Source organism: Physeter macrocephalus, chromosome 8, assembly GCF_002837175.3.
Source record: "Physeter macrocephalus isolate SW-GA chromosome 8, ASM283717v5, whole genome shotgun sequence".
NCBI classification, from domain to species: Eukaryota; Metazoa; Chordata; class Mammalia; order Artiodactyla; family Physeteridae; genus Physeter; species Physeter macrocephalus.
The window spans coordinates 14,378,627-14,401,215 of NC_041221.1; the positions used below are offsets into that span (position 1 = coordinate 14,378,627).

The 22,589-nt window shown below is 60.7% G+C and overlaps 1 protein-coding gene and 1 long non-coding RNA gene across 14 annotated transcripts in view; both read left to right on the forward strand.

The window, feature by feature from the left end:
• The window catches only part of ADARB1 (adenosine deaminase RNA specific B1), a 168,243-nt gene that overhangs the window by 70,169 nt on the left and 75,485 nt on the right, over positions 1-22,589 (forward strand). The gene's annotated exons all lie outside the window — the stretch shown is intronic.
• Positions 15,999-22,589, forward strand: part of LOC114486691 (uncharacterized) — a 9,811-nt gene continuing 3,220 nt past the window's right edge. The window contains exons 1-2 of one of the 3 annotated variants that reach the window (XR_003680847.2): positions 15,999-16,311; positions 16,937-17,108. This is a non-coding gene — a long non-coding RNA (uncharacterized lncRNA). Of the gene's footprint in view, positions 16,312-16,418; positions 17,109-22,589 lie in introns of those variants that run through there. The other 2 variants (XR_003680848.2, XR_003680846.2) reach the window with 2 other exon arrangements.

Here is a 22,589-nt window from a genome sequence, read left to right on the forward strand (position 1 = left end):
CTGGGGTGGGGTGTCATCAGTCACAGAGAGGCCCCCCCAGTGGGGATATCTGTCCCCTGGCCTGAGAACCCAGCCCCCACACCAGCCTGGAGAGCAGTTTGCTCTCTGACCCACCAGAGGCCAGTTCCTCCCGGCTGGTGGCGTAGACTCGGGGCACATGGGGGGAACTCGGGCAGAAGCCTCCCCAGAAACAGAGCACAGGACAGCTTGCTTTCTCCAGCGTAGAACTGAGACCCTCCCTTTCAGACGGGAAGGTTCCAGGATTGGCGTGGGGTGAAGGGACATAGCTCTCATCTTAAAGTTGGCCCATCTTAAACAACCCAAATAATATCAAGTGTCACATTCCTGAAGCTAAAAATAAAAGTGCAACCCAACATTTCCTAAGACACAAATGTCCTGGCCAAGAACTTTCGTGGCTGCAAATCCCACTGCAAAGCAAGGCTCAGACAGGAAAATAAATCACTGCACTCCCAAACAGACACGCGGAATGGCGCTCCACCGCCGGGGACCCCTGGTAAGCTCTGCCTCTCCCCTTCGCACACGTTTCTGCCAGCAAACAGAGTCCTCTCCGGCTCGGGCCCCAGGCGGCCCAGGTCCAGCCTGGTCTGGTTCCGAGTCCCCCCTCGTTCACAGTGGCCTCCGCAGCCACCCTGAGCCCTAGAACACAGATGTCCCTACACACGGGGTGACGGCGTCTGCCAGCCTCGTGGTGGAAGCATGAAAATAGCCAGGGCTCCCAGTTTACGGCGGGGACGCGAGAATGGCCTCCACCCCGACACCGGCTCTTATTGAAATCACCCAAAGGAGCGGACCCGGGTCCCTGGAGGGAGCAGGAAGCGCCTGCCCGTGGGAGAAATGACTCGGCATTTCCAGAATATACACACAGCCCAGAGTGACGGAGAGAGAGCGACCACCCCATAGTTCTCACACGCGGGGATGCAGAGGGGTTCAGTGGAGGCCCCCAGCTGGTTAGGGGTTCCCAGGGGGAAGTCACCCCACAGAAGGGCCAGTGTGGGCCCTGACCACCGCCTTCAGACACAGAATCTTCTGGGAAGCTGCCACCCTGCCCCTGGGGTCGGGCTGGCTGGGAGCTGGGTCCCCCCGTGTGGCAGCGCCATCTGACAACCAGGCTGAAGGATCTGATACCCCAACTCCCGAGCCAGGCACGGACTCCGCTCGAGCCGGTCCAGCCCTCCAGAAAGGGAGCGGGGCAAGGGACACTCCGCCACCCCTTCCCTCTGTGGAAGAGCCTGAGGGGGCGGGCCCCGATCCTTTGGCCCGGGGGGGGCTGAGCTCCAAAAGCCCACCTGGGCACCCAGCTCATCTCAAAGGGACCTGGTGCCCATGGCCGTGAGCCGGTATCGCTCTGAGAAGAGGACAGGGTCTTGAGAGAACTGCGGGCTTGTTGGCTCTGAAAGCAAGGGCAGCTGGCCCCCGCCCCCAGAAGAACAAGCCCAGGGGTTCAGGGGAAGTTCAGAAACCCTCCCGGGCCTGAAGAGACAGAGGTAGAGGTGGGCGTGGCCAGAGCGGCTGAGAGACAGAGCCAGGGTGGGGCCACACTCCCGACGCGTGCAAAGGGGACAGAGAGGAAAACAGACCCAGAGACAGACCCCCCCCCACCCGAGTCAGAGGGAGACGCGTCCTCAGATAGGAAGGGCTTGTGAGAACAGAAAAACTGATTGTTGAAAAACAAGAGAGAGAGAAGGACAAGGATGAAGCCCAAGATGAACTTGTTGTGGGGCATGGGAGTGGGGGGCCGGCTAAGACCCCTCCCCAGCAGGACGGCGCGGCGTCCCCCGGGAGAGGAGCCCCCCGCAACCCAGCAGCAGTTCCTCAGTAGGACTGGGGTGAACCCCATCTCCCCAGCCTGACGTTACATTCCAGCTGTGCTCACTAAATCGTGCTCTAGAGAAATTTCAAATTCTTAGAAAATCAGATAGGTCCCACTAGCTTTACAGTTTGGGCCTTGGGTCAGGCTAAAATTCCTCACCGCTGCTCGACCCTCAGACCTTTATCCTAGCTTTCTAATGCTTCAGTGGTTTCAGTAGTGCATACAGACATTTAGGTTTAAAGTTCACTTGGGTGATTATGAGTTGTTCTGACCTTTGAGGCGTGCACGTGAAACTGCGAGAACGTTTCTCCGTAGGTCAGGACCCTTTGCAGCAGCCCCAGGTGAGAGCTCCACGGAGGGGGCTCTCCTGAAATCACGTGGGAGGAGGGGGCACCACCAGGATGCAGGGTCCACGGGCCAGAGTGAGTCAGCGCTGGAGGGGGACAGTTGGCCCCGGGCAGGGACCGAGAGCCTGCAGGCCAGGCACACTCAGGGGCACTGGGGGCCCCCCAGGCACAAAGAGGGGTGGGTTCGGGGACCCTGTGGGTGAAGGAAAGTGCCACAAGCAGGCCAGACCTGGGGCCGCCACCAGGAGGTGGGAGGCGCCCCACGAGGTTTCGGGCAGTGGGGGGTCTCCCCCAGGTAAGGCCAGGAGGCCGGAGCCATCGCCAGCCTCTTGGTGGATGCGGCCACTTCTGTGGGCCCCGGACCTGGACAGGGAGGAGGACGGGCTGGAGGGGTGCTGGTGAGGCCAGGCCTGAGACGATTTCCACTCCTTTCCTCTCAGACCCCTTGGGCTGCTGCAGGGGTCCCTGCGCCCCGAGGGCGGGCTTCTGTGGACACGTTCCCACCCAACGACCGCGGGGTGGCCTGTGTGAGTCTAGGGTCGTCTCCTGGCCTCACTAACAGCCGACCCCGGCCGTGCCAAGCCGCTGTCCTGAGACAGGACCCAACTCTCTGAGCCTGGATGCAAATTCCCCAAGAACTGGGCACTTTAACCCTTTCTTTCAGACTTCAGGGTTTTAAATTTCTCCCGGGACTGCCAGAGGGGGTTTCAGAGACACATGAGAGGCCTGTGGGCGGGATCTCAGGCATCATCTGTCACCACAGCACCGCCGCCCCCCAAGAGAGGCCGTGCCAAAGCCCGCATGGGACGGAAGGATGAGGGTGCAAGGTGGCCTTGGAGGAGCGGCCGAGGAGGGGGACTCAGGGCCATCCTGACTGGAGGCAGGTGCCTGGCTGACCCCGGGCTTAATGGGGTGACGGCCAGCAGCTGGGGGGTTCAGTGCCTCTCCGGAAGCTCCTTCTCCGTGGCAGGACATAGGCGGGTGGGCCCTGGCCTCTCTGGAGGGGGCGCCGTGGAGGGGACACAGAGCCAAGGCCTCTGGGACAGATAACCCTTCCTGCTCTCACCCCCACTGCCCTGTGCTACGAGGCCGGGCAGTCCTGGACCTTCCTCTCGTCTGCCATCTCTTTGCTGCTCGTCTGCAACTGGCCAGAGCCCAGGGCTGGGGGAGAAGCTGGGACCTCGCTGCCCCGACAGTCTGGGTGACACCTGGCACTCGTGTCACACCTGTGCCTGACCCCTGGGGACACCAGCCATTCCCTCCTCTGGCTGTTTTATTTGCAATAACCCTGCACATTTAGGGCCCAAGCCCAGAAGAGCCCTTCCCAGGGGTGCCCAGGCCAGCCCTCCCCAGGACAGGTGCAGCCTCTGTCACCGAGTCCCCCGGGCCCACTGGACACAAGGTGACCAGCACAAGAGGGGCTGCAGCTCCCGCCCCGGGGGCTCTGCGCGGGGAGCGCTGGTGCAGACATGCGGCCTCCCTGGTGTCTCCACCGCGTCCAGGCTGCCGGCGTCTGGGCACGGATCTGCCCCCTTTGGGGTTGGCATCTTCTCGAGACCGCGACGGGCAAATGTGCCGCGTCTGGAACGGGCGGCGGGAAACCGCAGTAGCTGTCCTTCACCGGCGGCCGCCAGACGCCGGGCGGCCGAGGGGTAGACGGGCTGAGGCCTGTGCGGAGATTTAATCTCTCCCGACTCCCGCCTCAGGAGCTTGGCCTCGGACCATCTCTCTTCTGCTATAAATACTTACGTGAGTCAGAAGAGAAACCGCGTCCAGCCGGGCAGCCGGCCTCTCCCAGCGGTGGCTCCACGCGGCCCGGTGAGGGTCCAGGCTCCCCCCACCCCCGGCCCCGCTGGCCCGGCCGCGGCCTACTTTCCAGGCCAGCACGAAGTTTGATGGAGCATGATTAACAAAGGGAGACTTTCTGCTTCTTGGCAGCCGCGCCCCCTGGCCGGCAGCCGTGTGTGAACCCGTGCTGCGGGCGCTGTCTGGCGGGGGAGGGGGCCAGGTGTCTGCCTTCCTCCAGGCGCAAGTTCTTCAAGGAAAACCGACGGGGCCCTAACGTGTCTCCCAATAACATGGAAGTGCGGGACGCCCATTTCAGGGCAGGCCTGGGGCCAAGACCCCAACGGGGGCCTGGTGAGCTGGCCTGGCCCCCACCCCGTCCCACCAGGGCCCTTCCTTCCCGTCCCTTCCTCCTTCCTCCCAGCTCCAGAAAACACGGGGCACCCAGATGTCCAGGAGCAAGGATTGGGTCCAGTGAGACCCTGATGACCGACCTCTGACCCCTGACATCCGAGGCAGCTGACAAATGAGAGGTGGGTGGAGCCTGGTTTTCGGGTCCCACAACCTTCAGGGTGTCAGGGACCCCAGATTCCATATGAGCTTCTTGGAGCCTGGAGGACGCTGGAGGAGCCCCACCTGTGGGCCCGTGTCGCGCGGGTTCAGAGAAACAGCTGTTTTCCCGTCTACCCCTCTCCCGGGGTCCCCTCGGAGGACGCTCAGCCCCAGCCCAGCCCCTGCAGGTGCACCAACCTAGGTGGGACCCCGACTCCTAGACAGGGTTTTAGATAAAGCGGGGATGCGTTTACAACGCCATAAGTACGCGCTGCGGGCTTACGATGGGAGAAGCAGCAGACCAAAATAACATAAAGATAAAAAACGGCTGCTGAGTGCACTCGTGACTTCTCCTGTTGAGATTTTCGTGGATTTCCCATGTTTTCTACATCGAGCAGCATTATTTACGATCTGAAAAGGAGCACACCGTCTCCCACAGTGCCCTGTCACCTCTGCCGGGTCCTCACCTCCAGCCGCGGCCACCGGCCCCTCAGGCAGCGTAGGGCTCCTCCAGCCCCACCCCTTCCTCCCTGCTCCAGACGACGCCCTCAGAGCCTGTCGGGGCGGAAGCTGCCCCCAGATCCCTGGACGGGGGTGGGGGGGGTGCGCCCCGCTGCTCCCAGGAAGCCGCTCAGAAATGCAGCCCCCGACCCCGGCCCAGACAGGACTCATACGCGCATGCTTACTCACCCATGAGAACTGTTAGCAACTCAAGTCTGAGACTCCAGAAACCGTTAACTCTTATAGGAAGTGGGTGAACATTCGGGAGAAGCAGAGGTGCCTTCGGTGCTTCGGGACAGACACCCTGTGTAATTCCAAAGTAGCTTTGCTAGTTTCTGAGCCGAAAGTTTCATCACGCACGCTCTGGTTTACGCAAGTACTAAACTGGAAAGTGTATTTTATTTGTACACTGATTGCAGTTTTACCCCCTTTCGCTCTTTGCTCATTTAAACTGTTTCAAATGGGGCCACAACTGCCAAACCCGCAGAAACCCACCATTGGTGAGTTTTTGCCAGTTTACAAGGAAGACCAGACGAAGAGGCAGAACCGCGGTCACACAGGAAGCCCCGTGGGTGAAGCCAGCCTGGGGCTCCGGCAGCCCCACGGGGACAGGGGACTCCAGCCAAGACGGGGTCCGGAGGTGGCCGCACAGGGAAGCCGCTCATTAAACTCAGGCTTGCGGGGTCGGGGGGGGCGCCCTCAGAAAGCTGGGGATCCAGCACCGCCTGCCGCCAAAGGGCCGGGAGGGACCTGCTGTCCCAGAACGCGCTGAATGCCACCTTTGTCCCGCAGCCCCTCTCGTTAGAGCCATTTTCTGAGCTGTCACTCGCCGCACTTCCTGCCCGTCTGGGCCTCGTTACACTTGTGGGGACAGAGGGAGGCCGGCGGAGAGCTCCCGTCCCCGGCACACCCTCCATTCGGGGAAGAGGGGGCTGGGACAGGAACCTCAAGGCCGGTGACACTTGACAACACCTGGGGGTGTCGGGGACGAGAACTGTGTCCCCCAGCGGGCACCAGACGCAGGCCGGCGTCAGCCAGGCGGGGGACAGGCAGGGTGTCGTGATCTTGTGCCGCTCGGTCGTGGACCGCGTTTGCGATATGAAGTCCGGATGCCCCCAACAGCACTTGGCAGTGCCCCCGAGCTGCCCCCGGTGATGCCAGGGCCGCTTCCTCCAGACCCTGGACTGGCCAGGGGACCAAGCTCTCTGAGGTCGAGGGTCAGAGACGAGATCCCCCGCCGTGGTGGGCTCTGGTGGAAGGCGGGGTGGGATGTCCAGGGGCCACAGGGCCTCCCCGGAGGAGGCAGCGTCCCGAGGGCTACGGGGGGGCTGAACGTCCTGTCCCAGGCGGCAGTGGGGCAGCCAGCTGTGGCCCCCCGTGGAAGCCCCTGCAGCCCGCCCCTCCCCTCCCCAGGACGCTTCCCACCCCCCAAGGGCCCCCAGTCCACGGCGGTCTGCAGCCCCTGCTCCAGGACATTCGGGGTCCAGGGATGAACTCCACCTTGCTTAGGGGGTTCACCCGCAGAGAGGGCTGGAGCGGGGCGCCCCAGGGAGAGGGTCCGGACCCAGACAGCGTGGGGGGACTGAAGGAGGTTCGACCTAGATCGTGGGAAGGGGGGCACCGGCCTTCCCCTCCCCCTCAGGGAACCCCACACTGCGTGCCGAGGCGGGGACTCTGCACCGGGATGACACAAGGTACTGGCCTGTCCTCAGGGACACGTTTCTTAAAGGATAAGGACTCCAGGAAAGTTTGTAGACTAGGAGCTCTCATCCATGAGTAACTCTTAACCTGGGGCTTGGCCAAAGCCCCGCCCCTCCTCCAATACGCCCTGCTGGCGGGGGGGACCCTCGAGGGAAGGGGTGCCCAGGGGTGCCCAGCAGACCTGCGGGCCTGGTTGCTGCGCCATCCTGCTGATGGCCCCAGTGGACTCTGGTCTCGTTGACCGATGTGTTGGGATTGACCCGGGCCCACTGGGAGGCCGAGGGCCAGGGGGGTACCAGGCAGACGCCAGGGACGAGGGTCCTGCTCCGGGCGGGGCCGGCCCAGCCCTCTTGCCTCCCCCCAGCCTCACGTGCGCCCCGAGTGGCCTGACTGCCTTTCTGCTCTTATCGTCGCACCCTGGGTTCAGCCTTTACGTGGGCACCCTGCTCACTGGTCAGGCTGGGGGTGCCCAGGGCCCCTTCCAGAAGGACCAGGAGGGGCAGCGTAGCCCTTGAGGGCTTCACCACCCAATTCCTCACCACTGGACCAAGGCTAGAGGGGCGTTCACACCCCCCTCAGACCCGACCTGCAGAAAAGATTTAAACCCAGTCGCTCTGAGGCCTTGCTGACGCAGCCCACCTCTCCTCTAGGGCCCAGTGCCTGGTTGTCACGCCGGCTCCATCCTTGACAAATGCCCTGCCTGTCCTCCCGGCTATTCCGTTGTGAGAATGACCTCGATGGGAATCTGCAAGGCTGCCCCTCTGGGCTCCCCCGTCACCTGTCACAGAAGCCCTTCCTGCTGGCCCTGCGGTGGGGACAGAGGATTCCACGACAAGGTGACAGAAGCTGGGGCCCTGCAGCTCCCAGGCCCTGCCCCTCCACACGCATCGCGGGGTCCCCGCCGTGCATCTCGGGTCCTCTCTGCTCGGCTGCGGCCCCCACGGCCCCCATGTTCTCACTGCTAAATGCAACACCGGCACTGCAGCTGGTCCTTTGTCTGGCAGGTGTTTTAAACATTCTGGAGTGTGTGACCCACAAGACCTTTGCTTTGGCCCTCCTGACAGGGCACTGTCTGGACTGGTGGCGGGGGGTGACCAGCTGCCTCTGCCCTGGCTCTGATGGCGCCTTTAGGCTCTGGGGCTGCATAGTCAGGTCACTCCGGAGTCTTTAAGCTAAAAATACGCTTGCTGAAGTTGTGACAAAGGCAACCGTGCTCTGCACATTTGCTAACTGCCCTCCTGCCAGTACATGGATCCAGGCAGCAAAATAGCTGATCGAAGCACCTTCCCTCTTGTGGCACTGGAACGAGCGAGGTCATGCGGCGTCTCGCAGACCAGGCCAGAGGCCGGCCCACGTTGCTCCAGGTGCCACAGAAGGCCAACGGCCGCCCCATTGCTTCCTCCCCTCCCCCCACAAAGGGGCTTGAGGCTGGGTGGGCACAGCTGGAGGATGTCAGCGGCATGGCACCGCTCCCAGCAGGGGATGACCTCTGATCTTGGCCTGGACCTTCAGTCTGCCCGCCGCCTGAGCTGTCCTCTCAGTCCTGAGCGTTTGTCCCTGCGTCCCTGTCCCATTCTCCATTTGTTCTCCACTAGTGGCCACCCAGAATCAAGGTGACAACTGAGTCCAGTAATGTCCCCTGGCCAGTGGGGTAGAAGTAGGAGTGGTAGATAGGCCTCTCAAGTAACGTCCAAGCAGAGAGCGGTCATACTTCCTTCTCATTTACTTTCTCCACTTGGCTGGAATACAAACATGATGGCCAGCACTTGGGCAGCCATCTTGGACTATGGGTTAACAAGCAAGCATTGCAGATGACCGTGCAGCAGGATAAGCTGAGACTGGAGCCCCAGTCCCAGCCCTGGGACACCTACACTTACACGAGAAAATGAAAAGTCTAACTATTTAAGCCGCCTTTTACTTCTTTCCTTGTCTTCCCTATGAACTTCCTAGGACTTCCTATAAGTCTTCCCTATAAGACTTCCTAAAGACTTCCCTATAAGTCTTTCCTAGGACTTGTACGGCGTTGACTAGAATGGAGACAGTGGTCACCTCTGCCTTGTTCCTGATCTTAAAGGGAACTTTCAAGAGTTTTCCATTAAGATACGATATATGACATAGACTTTTAGAAAAATGTCCTTTTCATATACTCTGAAATAATTTTTTTTAGATTAGAATCCTTTCTTTCTTAAATGTTGGTAAAACTTGCCAGTTAAAACTATCTAGGCCTGCTTTGCTTTGAAAGATTTTATCCACTGGTTCAATTTTACTAATGTTTATAGGACTATTCAGGTCATTTATTTCTTCTTGACTTGCTTTTATTAAGTTATATTTTTCCAGGATTCTATCCACTTCATGCAAGAGGATAGAGTTATTCATAACAACCCCCGTGTAATTGGTGGAGCGTCTGTGGTTTTGCCTTCTGTTCTCATCCCTGACACTAGTCATTTGTGCCTCCTTCTTCGTGGTCAGGATGGCCAGGGGTTTGTCCATCTGATCAGCCATCTTCAAAGAATCAACTTTTGGCATTGTTGACGCCTCACCGCATGTTTGTCTTAACCTTGATATTTGTCTCCCTTTCCCTATGTTTCTTGTTCTCTCCTTTCTTGCTCTGCTGCCCCTTCCCCTTAAAACTCAAGAAGCTATATGCTCTGCATCCGGCATCTCATCAGTCGTGTAACTTGCCTGCTTGAGCTCCCACAGCCTGAAGTTGGCCCACACACTGCTCTTTGCGCTCTTGTCCTGTTTTATTTTATCTAGCTGGGTCGACAACATGTGGTGTCTTAGATCATCTACTTATTACATTTAACTGTACATATTTGCCGCTTTCTTTGCTCTTAATCATGTACTCTTCACGTTTTCCATGGTTTTGTGTCTGCTGAATTAGAGATAATTTCTTCAGCTCTATCTTCCATTTCACTAGTTCTTTCTTTAACCTCATTTAACTGCAACTAAATCAATCCCTTGATTACTGAATCTTTATTTTTAATTTTATTTATTTCTTAATCCACTGAGTTTTATCTCCATTTATTATACTTTTCTTTTCTAGAAATTCTATTTGGTCATTTTCAGTTTAGCTTGATACATTTTTGATGGTCACATGCCCTTTATTCATATGTTAAGTCCCCTTTTATTGACCTAAGCACACCTAATTTACTGGGTATTCTGCCCTGACAACCCCACAGACGGAGTATTTGTGAGTCCTGTTTTGCTGCCTGTGGTTTTTTTGGCTCACTTGTGGTGCCTTCTGGCCTGTGTGCTTTGTGATTTTTTACTATGATTTCCTGTGTCTTGGACTTTTACCTGTGGGAGCTCCTCGAGGTCAAGTTGAGCCTGGGTTCTCCCAGAGGCACTGCCAGATTGAAACCACTTCAGCTGAAATTCTGGGCCTTGGGCCCCTCAGGTGGTGTGAATTTGGTATGCCAACCTCCTGAGGGTCCACTACCAGTCACAGATCCCGAGGGAGAGGTTTCCTCCTCCTCTCAATGCCAAAATTGGGGGCTGGCCGTCCCCTGGGTGATGGGGTTGAGGAGTTATCCTGGTTCACCCTTGTGAGGAGAGGGCGGGCCCTCGTGCGGATAGGGGTTCCCCACTAGGCTGCAGTGGTCCGGCTGGCCCTGAGCGTCCTCCACCTGGGCCTCCCCTGGGCTCCCACACCCTCTCCAGCTCCAGCCTCTGCGTATTCGCTCCTCACCTGCCAGCTCCCTCGAGCGTCTGAGGAATACTGCTCATGCTTTATTCAGCACTTTTGCTTCCAGTGGGAGTGACAGGCAGGGAACCAAGTCCCTGGATCTGCCAGAACTAGAAGTCCTCTGTGTGTGAGTAAGATCCTGGTGCTTCGGGCTCCCCTGCCTGGACCTGGGGTGCGGGTGCAGGAAGGCAGGGGGTGGCCCTGGCTGCCCGCAAGTGACCTCTGCCCCAATGCCCAGGGTGGGGCTGGGGGAGTCAAGGATGCTCTGGGAGAAACACCGTTACCTCTGTTACTGCTGCATGGGTCACATGGCGCGTGCGTGGCACAAAGCTTTGCTCTAAAAGATGCACGAACTGTAGCCATGTCTCTAATTTCGCTGTGAGGAAAGTTTCTTGCCATTGTGACACCTCTCAGCCCTGGGGTGGCCTGGATCTGGGTCCCTGCACGCCCGCTGCTAGGATCCCACACGGCCAGGACACGTGCTCATCCGGTTCTGCCCACTCTGTTCCCAGGACAGCCCAGTGAGTAATGAAATGGCCTCGTGTCATCAGCAAGGACACCAAGACCAAGGGGCCGGCCATACTGGGCTGAGGCGGGGCGAGGCCACCGTTAGCTGAGCAGTCAGTGGGTGAGCAGGGGGTCTTGTGCTCCAGGGAGGGGCCTCCCTACCTGAGAGGGGTGTGAAAAGTGCAGGCACAAAATGCAGAGGAGTGCAGCCAGCACAGCAGGACACGCCGCTAGCTGTTTACAGGGCACTTCACACGCATTGTTGGCTCATCCTTCATCACCTTCTGCAACGACGGTTCACATCCTGCTCCCGTTGCAGTCTCCCCATGGCCCCACTCTCCCAGGGTCGTGTCCCCCAGGTAGGCAGTCCCAGAGGAGAGCCTCTTTCCTCCTGGGCTCCCAGGGGGGATGCTCCTTGGCCGGGTCTGGACCCAAAGAGGTGGCGTGAGTCTGGGCCGTCCTGGAGTTGGGCTGCCTGCCAGGTCCAGTCCACATTCTCAGTGTCCTATGTGTCCCGGGTCACCGTGTCCAGGGTGGTGCAGGCTGTTGGCCATGGCTTTGTAATTTTCAGACACTTTTCTGCTGCCCCCAGTGGAGTTGGCTGGGTTCAGGTGGGAGCAGGAGATCCCTGGGCTGGCTGGCCTGGGGAGGGGTGTGGGGAGTGGGGGTTCTGGGGTTCCCCTGGTACTGACCTCCCAATGTCCCCTTGGCTCTTCTCCTGTGTCGGCGGGATATCCATCCCATCCCTGTCCCAGAGCTACCACTTGACCTTGGTGCTCCAGGGCCATCAGCCAGGCTCCTCGGGACCTGGGCCAAGGGTCCTCACCTTCCCCTCAGCCCGCTCCCCAGCCAAGCCTGACCATGGCCAAGGGGTTCCCAGACACTGCTGCCCAGAGTCTCCCTCTCCTGCCTTTGGCCTGGCCCAGGGTCCAGGTCCAGGGCCCATCACCCGGCCAGGGCTCAGCTCTGCCCCTCCTGGGTGTCACCTGCCCTCCCAGGGCTGGGAGCAGCAGCAGCCCCTCAAGCGGGCTGTGTGAGGCCAAGGATCTCTGCACACTTGGTGGGGTCAGCACGGAGCAGGACCATCCCTTGGTGGGGAACCCAGCCAGGGTGGTGGGTACATCCGTGCCCCTCCTGTGAGTCCCTCAGTCACCCCAGTCTCTCCTTAGGTGGTTCTCTTGGGCTGAACCCGCCTCCTCCACTCCGGGGATGGGCAGGGTCTCGGCTGGCCCATCAGTGCACTCCACCCCTGGCCCCACCATCATGATTGGCTCAGGATGAACATGTGACTCAATCCTGGCCAATGAGCATCTTCCCTGGGACTTTGGCTGGAACTAGGAGGAAAGAGGCACTGTTGGCTGTACCCACCTGGAAGACACGACCCAGGGGCTGGCCAAGGCCATGGACAGTGGGACCAACAGGGAGTCACCAGAGCCAAGGGGAGAAGCAGATGACCCCTCCCCAAGCTGAAGGCACAGTTATCCCTGGGGAGAGTAGCCCCCGGCATGGGTCTAGCTGGTTAGAGCAGGGCCAGCCTCAGGCGTGAGCATCTGGGGATCTCGTGCTCCTGGCTTGACGGGTCTGAGTGGTGGTGTGGAGACAACGCCTCTGGATTTGGGGCACACACCAAACATCGGCTAGTGCAGGTGCGAACAGCATGTAAGCTCAGAGCATTCGGCAACCCGCAACTGTTCTCTGGCAGGAGCAGGTGCCAGCTTTTTTCAAACCACATAGCTAATGCATATTTATCATGGAAAAGTGAGAAAACAGATAGGCAAAAACAAAATGATCTACGCCACCCACCATTCCAAAGTAACAGCAGGTGGAATGGTAGCTGCTCTCCCCTTTCCTAGACATTCTCCAGTGCAGAAATTACACCTGTCAGCGTCTGCATATAAAGTGGGCGCCACTCTACACACTGTTTCATAATCCCACCTTCTGCACCTCGTGTATCATGAGTATTTTTCTATGACAACGAATAGATAATGCAGTCATCTTTTTTAATGGTTACGTGGTATTTCACTGTGGAAATCAATGATACTTTCAGTAAACTGTCCGTTGTTACTGGCCATTTAAGTGTGCTGCTTTTCTTTGTTTTTGCTTTAAACATCTTGTGCATACCTGGGGCTCTTTGCACACTTATCCAATTGATTTCTTAGAGTAAACGAGAGTGGAATTGCACCGCGTGTGTTTAACGATCGCGCGAATGTGGCCCAAAGTACGTCTTGAAGGGCGTGGGGCTGACAGGTCCCAGGCTCTTATGTTCTGGTTCTGCCTTATCACCCTCTGGAGACTGCACGTCTCCCATTAGAATCTGTCATTCTAGATTCCTGAACATGTTCACATAGTTACTGGCTGTTTGTGCTTCCCTTTTGGTGGCCCTTTTTCCCCCCTTTTAACTGGGGGAACATCTTGGTTTGAGTCCCTCAGGACTAGATCCGCAGTCTGGGAGGTGCCTCTAAGTAGCTTATCTGGGAGGTGGTCCCACCTAAGGAGGGGGAAGGGAGCGGGAAAGAGAAAGCAGTCAGGGAGGGGGTCCTATAAGCCACTTGCCGCTGTCCCACTGGGCCGGCGCCCCCTCCCAAGGGTGAGAAAGCTGAGTGATTGACCCCCGGCCCCGTCAGGCATTGTCGAGGCTGCTGGTGGAGTGGGTGCGGGGGCTAAATTCCCCAGGACGCCAGACCAGCACCGTGCAGACCCTGAGAAGAGGTACAGGGGATGCGGGCGGCAAGTGGGCGGGGCCGGGCACCTGCCTTTCTCTTGGCCTCTGCGTATTTCAAAGCGCTGACGACGTCATCACATACTGTGCCATAAAGGCTGAAATTCCTGTCTCCTCCGAAGCCATTTGCCTTTCCATTTTGTTCCTGGGATATTTTCAGTCATGCAGAAAAGTTCAATCCTTAATTTAATTCTGAATCCTTAGAGTTTCTGCCTTTATGATATGCTTAGAGAGTATTTCTTCACTCTGAGAGAATACAAACATTGTGCTCATTTATTCCTCGTATTTTAATCACTTTGTTTTAAAAATAAGGGTTTTATCCATCTGGAACTTGAGTGCTTTGAGTCTTCACTGGTACTTTGGTGAGAAGTCGGGAAGGGATGCCTGGAGAGCTGTGAGGCATGGGGCATTTTGGACCCCGAACAGCCCAGTTTTGAGTTTGTATCTGTATCGGGAAATGGCATAAATCTAGATAAAATCAACGAGATAAACGAAGTCCCTTTTGCAAGTAATAGTAGCAAACATTCACACTGCAACTCGCCTCCTGACGCGGTCCCTCCCCTACCGGCCACCCACGTGGACATGGGCAGGGGGAGGCCTCCAGGTTCAGGGGAGGGTCGGGGCCCAGCTCTGCCACCTGCCCAGCCGGCCGCAGTGAGGAAGGACACGGGTACGGCTGGCGCTGCCCACGCGGTTCCGGCCCTTCTGAGGCAAGACCGGGGCGATGCCCGCAGAGGGGCCCGAAGCTGTCCCCGCCCGGAGCTGCTCTGCAAACCGTGCGGGGCTGTGCTCACTCCTTCCACTCGGGCTTGGAGACTTTTTCTCTAAGAGGCAGACAGTCAGTCTGCGAGGCTCTGTGGGCCCTGCGGCCTCTTGAAGCTTCTCAACTGCGCGATTGCAGCCCAGACCACACATAAACGATATGCAGATGAACACGCGCTGTGTGTAAACTGCGGAGCCCGATGTTTGCATCTCACTTAACCTACACGGGATCCTGCCCTGAGTCCGCATCTGTGGGGCCTCCCGTCCTGTCCCTGTGGAGCCTCACCCCTGCCTTTCCTCTGCCCCTTTCCAGGGACAGCGGTCCCCTGAACCGGGGACCCGGGACCATCTGGAAAGGCAGAGCAGCAGGACGGCTGCCGTGCTCCAGATTCGTGGAGAGACCCCTGGGGGCCTGTCCCGTCTCCCACTCCCCCCTCCTGTCCCCTTCCACCTTCAGGTGGAGGCGTCAGTGCCCGCAGGCTGACCTCGGGGTGGACGCCACGCAGAGCCGTGTCCCCTGAGCACACAGATGGCAGACGTCACAGGGGCTCAGACGCCTGTGTGGATGCTGTTCCTCCTCCTCCTCCACGTGCTGCTTCCGGAACCCAGCCTCACCTCCCTCCAGAGTTCAGATGACACCCTGCCAGCTCTGTCCCGTGACAGTCACTCCTGCGTATGAGAAACACTGCAAGCGTTTGCCCTGCTGGACGCGGCAGAAGCCGCGGGCTTCTGCCGTTTTCTGTTTTGATGAAGTGGGCTTAGCTGCGTGCACTTTCCCCTGGGGCTCATCCCAGGTGCCGGGGGTCAGCAGATAGGTCTCAGGGGGCCCCAAAGGCATCTGGCCTTTCTGTGCACAGGTGAGAACAGATTTTCCCACAGGAGAGGGTGGAAGCAGAGGTCTGAGTCCGGGGGGTTCTGCACAGACACGGGGCCACCAGCACGGACCGGAAGACCCCATGACCCATGACCCCAGTTTGTCTATTTTTGCTTTTATTGCCTGTGCCTTTGGTGTCAGACCCAAGAAATCATTGCCAAGTTCAATATCATGGAGCTTTGGCCCTATGTTTTCTTCTAAGAGTTTTATTGTTTTCGGTCTTACATTTAGGTTTTTGATCCATTTTGAGTCTACTCTTTATATGGTGTTAGGGGAGGGTCCGACTTCATTCTTTCACATGTGGAGGTCCAGTTTTTTCAGCGCCGTTTGTTGCAAAGACTGTCTTCCCCGCTGATCGGTCTTAGCGCCCTTGTCAAAACCATTTGGCCACACGTGTGAGGGTGTATCTCTGGGCTCCCAGTCTGGTCAACTGGTCTGCGTGTCTGTCCTTGGCCGGCCCCCTGCTGTTTTGGCCCCTGCGGCTCTGTAGTGAGTTTTGAGATCAGTAGCAGTGGGTCCTCCATGAGCCTTCTAAGTTTGCCCCCAAAGCTCTGCACCCACGCGGCGCACGGCGAGGCTGCGCTGACCCGGCACGTGGGCCTGGTCCGCAGGATGCTCGGCCGTTCGGGCCGGTCCCCGAGTCACCACGGGAGCCAAGTTGCACCACAGCGCCGCCCACGTGACCCGTCACGCAGTGCCGTCCACCCCTCCCTCCTCCCGGGACACGGCGGTGTGTCCGGTGCCCAGCCAGCCCCTCGCTGCTCCCTTTGCAATACACATGTGCCCGTGAGCCATCTGTCCGTGCGGGGTGGGCGTCTGGGCGGATGTCACAGCCCGCCAGCGTCTCCTCTTGTCATCTGTCCCAACTGCATGAGCCGCTCCGGCCAGTGCTTTGGCTCCTGGACGCTTCCTCTCCGGGAGTGTTTTCCATGGCTCTTCACTCACTTGTCCGTCAGGCATTTGTCGCTTACCAGGCACCTTCCGGGTGCCAGGATGGAGCAGCGAGCCCAACTGCCAGAGACACAGGGGACAAGCAGCAGACAGGTCACTGGGGGAAAGTATTCCGAGAAAGCTGGAGGGGCTGGGAGGACAGGTGATGCTGGTGGGGGTGGGGCGGGGAGGAACCCCCCTTAAGTTACATTCGGGCCGACAGCTGAAGGAAGACCGGGCCGCCGGGCCGTGACCGGGGGCTGCAGGGGTGCGGTGGGGTGGACGTGTGAGCTCAGAGCGGTGGCCAGAGCCCTGGGGCTGGGTTCTCTGGGGACGTGGGAGCCCCAGGAACGGGCCCTCCGGCTGTTGTATCCAGGATGGGGGTGGGGGCCAGGGCAGAGCAGGAAGCGGCTTGGCCTGGACGGGTGCCGGGGGCAGGGTTGCGATTTGCTTCTGAAGGCAGAGCCCGGGTCTAACTGGTCTGTTGTTAGGTTGTTTCCAAGGCCCTGCCGGCGCCGCCGTGGACAGCATCCTGGTGCATCTCTGGAGCGACACCCAGAGGGGAACTGCTGGCGTGTGACGTGCGGCTCAGTGCGTCCTTGTGTCCCCGAGGCCCGTCCCCTTGCGGTGGCCTGCCGTGCTGGCCAGGCTGGGCCAAGCGTCCAGTGTGCTCCGAGGCACACCTTGGGTCTGGCCGTCCCGTGCTACCTCCCTAACCTCCATCCCCTGATACTCCCAGCCAGGTTTCCGGGCAGCACTGCCCGCATCCGGCCACGCCAACCCGCCGCCCCAGAGCCGCACAGTCCCCGGGAGACCAGGGATTACACTTGAGAAGCCCCGCTCCACAGTGCTGCCCTCCTGACGCTCAGAATCACCATCGTGGTGGACCGGGACCCTGGTGACTGACCCAGGTGAGGACCCCCCGGACGAGCGGGTGCAGCCCTGTGGGCTCTTGTTAAGCCACTCCCTTACCCAACACCCAGGAGCCCACAGGCGAGGTCCCAGCCTCTCCTGATGGCCAGCGTCCTTTGCCAGGTCCCAAGGCGGGCCCCTCCGTCCCGGTGCAGTGCCAGAGCCCCGGTGACGGTGGCCAGCAGGATAGTGGTTCCAGGGACACCACGTCTGAAGCCCTGGAGCCGATGACCCTGTTAGCCTACGTGGCGAGGGCTGCCATCCGCTGAGCTTGGAGGGCGGATTCTCCTGGCTGAGGGGGGCGCCCAACGCAACCGCCGGGGCCCTTGACGCGGAGGAGGGAGGAAGGAGAGAGGGACAGAGCGGGGGGATGAGGGGGACTGGCCCCCAGGCGGCCTGGAGACGGAGGAGGGGCCGCAAGTCAGGGAACGCTCAGCCTCTAGGAGCAGGAAAAGGCAGGACGTGGCTCTGCCCTGGAGCTGCCCACACCGTCTGGATGCCCGGTGTGGTTTGCTCGTTACGGCGGCAACAGGCAACCAGAGGGTCAGGTCTTTGCCCCCGTGTGGGGAGTCTGGGGCTCCCTTCTCTCCCGGGACCCCTCCCTCTGCAGGGGCCACTCTCCGCATCTCCCCGTGTCCTCCCCCTCCAGCCCATCCCACCCGCCCGGAGCCGCGGCCCAGGGCGAAAGCAGGCTGCCCCAGCACCGGGCCTGGACCCCTAGGTTTTCGGTCAGCCACCCACAGACGGGGCCGCGGGAACGACCTGCTCTGAAGACGGGGACTGGTGGGGACAGTGGCATCTTAAGCCGTGGGTGGGGTCCCTCCCCCAGCGACCGGCAGGCTTCAGGAAAGGCTACACCCAGTGCAGGACCCACCGAAAACCCTCGGTGGCCTCACAAACTACGCCGCCGTGTCCCTCCCACAGGGAGCCCGGCCCCAGACCTGACGGCGGACTTCCAAGACCCTCCGTGCCCCGCCAGCTCCGCAGCCCCACGCAGGCGTTGCAGGCCCAGTGTCCATGGCCTGGCTGGCCCGGTGGTCACCGCCGGCTGTGTAGACGTGAGGCTGGAAGCTGGGGTCCCTGCCCGGAGGCCCCACAGGGATCGCCTGCCGCTGATGCCCTGGGCTCGTCCCGCAGAGCAGGACACAGGCCCGCCCAGGGGAGTGGCCGAACTGCTCACCGCGGGGGCCAAGACTCTGGTTTGCTAAGCCTTCTCGCCCAGAGCACGTGCGTGGCCGGTTTGTTCCGACGTCGTCCTGGGACCTCAGACCACCGGTCACACGGGCACCACAGGGCGCAGGCGGCCACTGGCCGCTACTCCACTCCGGCGCCTGGAAGCCTCGGTCTTCCTCTGTGGGGCGGGGGCCCTGTGGGAACGGGTTACCACCGCAGCCCGTCTGTCCACGGCACAGTGGCTGGAACGGGCGGCCCGGGGGCGGCGTGGGAACCGAGCCCCTGGGTGTCCTGCCCACAAAAACAGCACGGTGACCACGGCCTCTCCAGAGCCCCAGCCGCGACAGAGCCGGCGTGTGGGAGCCGGAGCCAGGCCACTTCCCAGCGCCGCCTGCCAGGATGCCAGGGGCCCAGGGGCCCGAAGAATGTCTGGGAATGTTGGACGGCAGGCGGGGGAGAGAGTGTGCAGCCAGCGGGGTGCGGCCAGCCTCAAGGAAAACAGTGCGACAGATAAGGCTGCGCTCCCTTCCGGGCCGGCTGCTGACTTTGGCACCAGCGGTAGCCACACGGGGACCCGGAGCCAGGGGACAGGAGGGGACGGGCTGGGGGCTTGAACTTTCCACATCCAGATCCGGCTTCCAGGGGGGACGTGGGGCCGGTGGGGCCGGAGCAGCTCCACGTCCCTCCGGCCCCTGGCGTCCCGTCACTGGTGCCTGTCTGGCACGAAAGGGTTTCTGAAGGGCGTCGGGCTGCGCCATGGCAGAGGGCAGGGCCCGGGGCTCGTCTGGACCCGGGGCCCCTCGGCGGGCTCGGGCTGAGCGTGAGCTTGACCGCCTCGGCTTTTCCTCTCGTTTCATCTCCATCCTGCGGAGCCGCACCTGCGCCACGCGTGCAGGTCGAGCGACGCTGACGGAAAGCCCAGCCGGCCGTGTCCGTCCCAGCCGGGCTGCAGCCACGGCCCTTGCAGGCCGTCAAAGCCACCCCGGTGGCCCTCGGCCCGGGCCTGCCCCCCGGCGGTCAGCCGGACGCGGGGCCGTGCGAGGCGCCCTCAGCCCAGCACCCCGGCTCTTTTCCTCCTTCTCTGTGCGCCACCTCCCCACCGTGGGAAGCGCTGCCCGTGTTAACCTTCCCACGCTGTCTCTGTACCGTCTCCCCACCTCTCCCCACGCCTGGCCAGAGGCTCTGGGACCTCGCAGGTCGCCACAGCGCCACATTCCCTGGGCCGCATTCCCCCGCCTCTCCCTGGGGCCCGCCTGCCTTCCCCGGGCTGGATCCCCGTCCCTAATCCAGGTCTTTCTCGTGGCTCACGCGTGGGCGGGAGGGAGCATCCTTCGCGGCTTCACCCGGATCACAGGTGCGCCGACTGCGCAGGGAGGTCCCGCCCCACCACGCAAAGGAAGGCCGAGCGTCCCCCACCCAGCCATGCGGAGGCCACCACGGGCGGTCCCCGCTGACCTGCGCCCCCGCAGGCGGTCAGGACGGAGCAACTCAGGCCCCGCGTGAACAGCTGGGCCGCAAAGACAGCGGACCAGGCAGCGCTGAGAAGCGGGCGGAAGCAGGCCCCAGGCCGCAGCCTGGACAGCCCAGCCGGATGGTGGAGGAGGGGCCGTGTCCAGTCCATCTGGGTCCCCCAACATTTCCCCTTCCTTTCCCCGGTGGGCACACGCCGGGTGGGACAGAGGAGCTGGGGGAGATGGGAGGCGGCAGGTACCCACAGAGGGCAGGGAGGCCCCAGGCCGCCCAGGTTGGAGCAACCAGGACCTTGTCTGCAGAACCTGGGATTTCTGTGGGTTCATTGCTTTCACGCACTTACGGGGGGTGGGATGCGGGAGCAGGAACCCAAAGGAGGAAACAGTGTTTGACCAAGACCCGGCCTGGGGCATCCATCTCTCAGCACCTGCCCTGAAGCCCTGCCCAGGCCAGTGGCCCAGAAGGGAGGGGGTCACGTGCTGGGAGGAGGGGCCCACGTCTCACTCCCCAGGCCGCCACCAGAGGACGTCAAGACAGCAAAGCGTAGGGAGAGGAAGGCAGGGGCGCAAGGAGTGGGGCCTCACAGCAGCATCGTCCTGGGCTAGGGCTCCCGCCACCCCCGCCCCCGGCCTCGGTCTGGGGAAGAGCATCTGCTCTCCCACCCCGAGGGGCACACGGCCTTCCTGCCTTCCTCCGCGGGGACCCTGCTGCACGGGGCCGAGGAGCCCTCCACCCGCCCCAACCTGTGCCCGCCCGCGCCCCACCCCCACCCCCGGCACTGCCACGTGCAACACCCAGGCCTGGTACCGCTTTTGCCTCTGTCCAGATGCTCTGGTTGCAAACCCAGGTCCGTCCTCTGGTGTGTCTCCCACTCAGACAAGCAGATACACCCATGGCTGATGCAACGGACACATGTAAGGGGACCATCATTTGGGTCCAGCTAAGCCAGGAGTCCAGAGGAGTGTCCAGGCCTCCCGGAGTCTGTCTCTCTCTGCAGGGTGGCCCAGAGGTGACTCCCATGGCTAGCAAGCTCCAGGACCAGAGGGGGCCCTTTCCCCGGGGCTTCTGCTGGCTCAGCAGGCCCCGCGACCATCCCCGGCCGTCTCCAGCCAGGGTGATGGGTCAAGCCTGCCTCACTCACCCACGTCCGGAGCCTGGAGAGCGGGCAGCTCCACCCAGACCACGTGGTCTGAGAATGGGGCTCCCGCTGGACGTTAGGCGGATAAAAGGCATAAGGCCGACTACAGGTGTTCACCGCTGTGTTATTCAGAGTGAAAATCTGGAAATACCCGAGCGTCTGACCACGGGGCTGGGTTAAACCAACTCAGGTCTACGCACCTGGCGGGACGCGGAGCAGCCCGCACATGGTAAGGCTTGTAGTCTCCCGGACAGACACACGTGACGTGGAGAAACGGGCTGCCAGGCGACATAAACAGCGGGGTCCCACGCATATCTGAAAGGCCGCACGATGAAGTAAATACCAACGTGGATTTTATCAGCGTGGGTGGGTTGCCAGCAAGTTTTATTGGCCTCCTTTTGACAATCCGCATTTTCTCAAGTTTCTCAAAGGAACACACATTAATTTTGTAATAAAAGGAAAAGCTATTAATAGCACGTCAGAGGGTGTCCCAGCCCCTGCCCTGGCCCTAGCAGGGTCTGTGGGAACGGGGTTCCTTCCTGATGAGGAGCCCGGGCCCGCTCTCGGCGGTAACTTGTGGGCCGTGCCGTGTGTCCCTAACAGGTCGCCCTCCAAGAGGAAGAGGGGGGGTCTCCAACCAGCCCAAGGGTCCGCGCAAAGGCCCTCCTCCCCAGCCGTAGGCCCAGGGCCTCATGCAGCGCCCCCCCCCCCAGGCCGGGCCATCGGTCCCACTTGAGCTGAGGGCAGGTCCCCAACGACGCCCTGCCCCCGTCACCCACCAGCTGCTGAGCTGTGTCAGCAGGACCCACCACCCTGACCCTGACGCCCCCAACGGTGAGAGGTCTGGTTGTGTCAGCAGAAACACACACACCCCCTCCACCCGGGGCCCACAACTCAGGGGGCATGTCACCCCGAAATCGAGCTGGCCCTGGGCTCCCACTCAAAGCCCCTCCCCAAGACCACCTCCCAGGCTCCCTGCTGTACCCCCGCCAGCATTAAGCGACCCTTTTAGAAAAATAAAAACGGGAGTCCAAGTATGGATCTCATGGGATGCTTTGTCTGTTTCTAATGAATAATTCACTTTGAAGCAGACCCACTGCTTACATTTAAGTTTTGAATTCCTCTGGTCAAGCATCCATCAAGCAAATGGACAGAATTAGTTAATTTGACAGAGAACACGTGCCACCTGCTCGTTCTGCTTCTATGCCTTCTGGACGGAGAGATTCTTGGAGGGATGGGCCTCCCCACGGAGCCGTGGGGCTGGGAACGGGCTGGGGTTGAGGAGGCCTGTGGGGTGAATGAAGCCACGTCTGCGGGCGGGCGATCCCCTGAACATCTGGCCTGCCGGCCTCCAGGAGGCTGGGGCTTTGCTGAGTCTGGAAGACAGGCTGTCTCTCTCTGGCCGGCCGGCAAAGAGGAAAAGGGTGGAGGCTCGTAGCTTCGAGCTCCCAGACGAGCGCAGCATCACACTGTGCTGCAGGGGACACGACCCCAGGGCTGGGGACCCCTCGCAGGGGGGCTGCGAGCTGCTCCCACGTCTTCGCAGGTGGCGGCTCCCAGGCTCACTCTCCCTTCCCACAGAGTGGGCACAAGGGCAGTTAAATTATCGTGCTGGGTCTGCCCCTCCCAGCTAGAACCTTCCGGGGGCCTCTGCTCACATCCAGAGTCCGACCCGAACCTCCCCAGGGGCCCCTCCCCC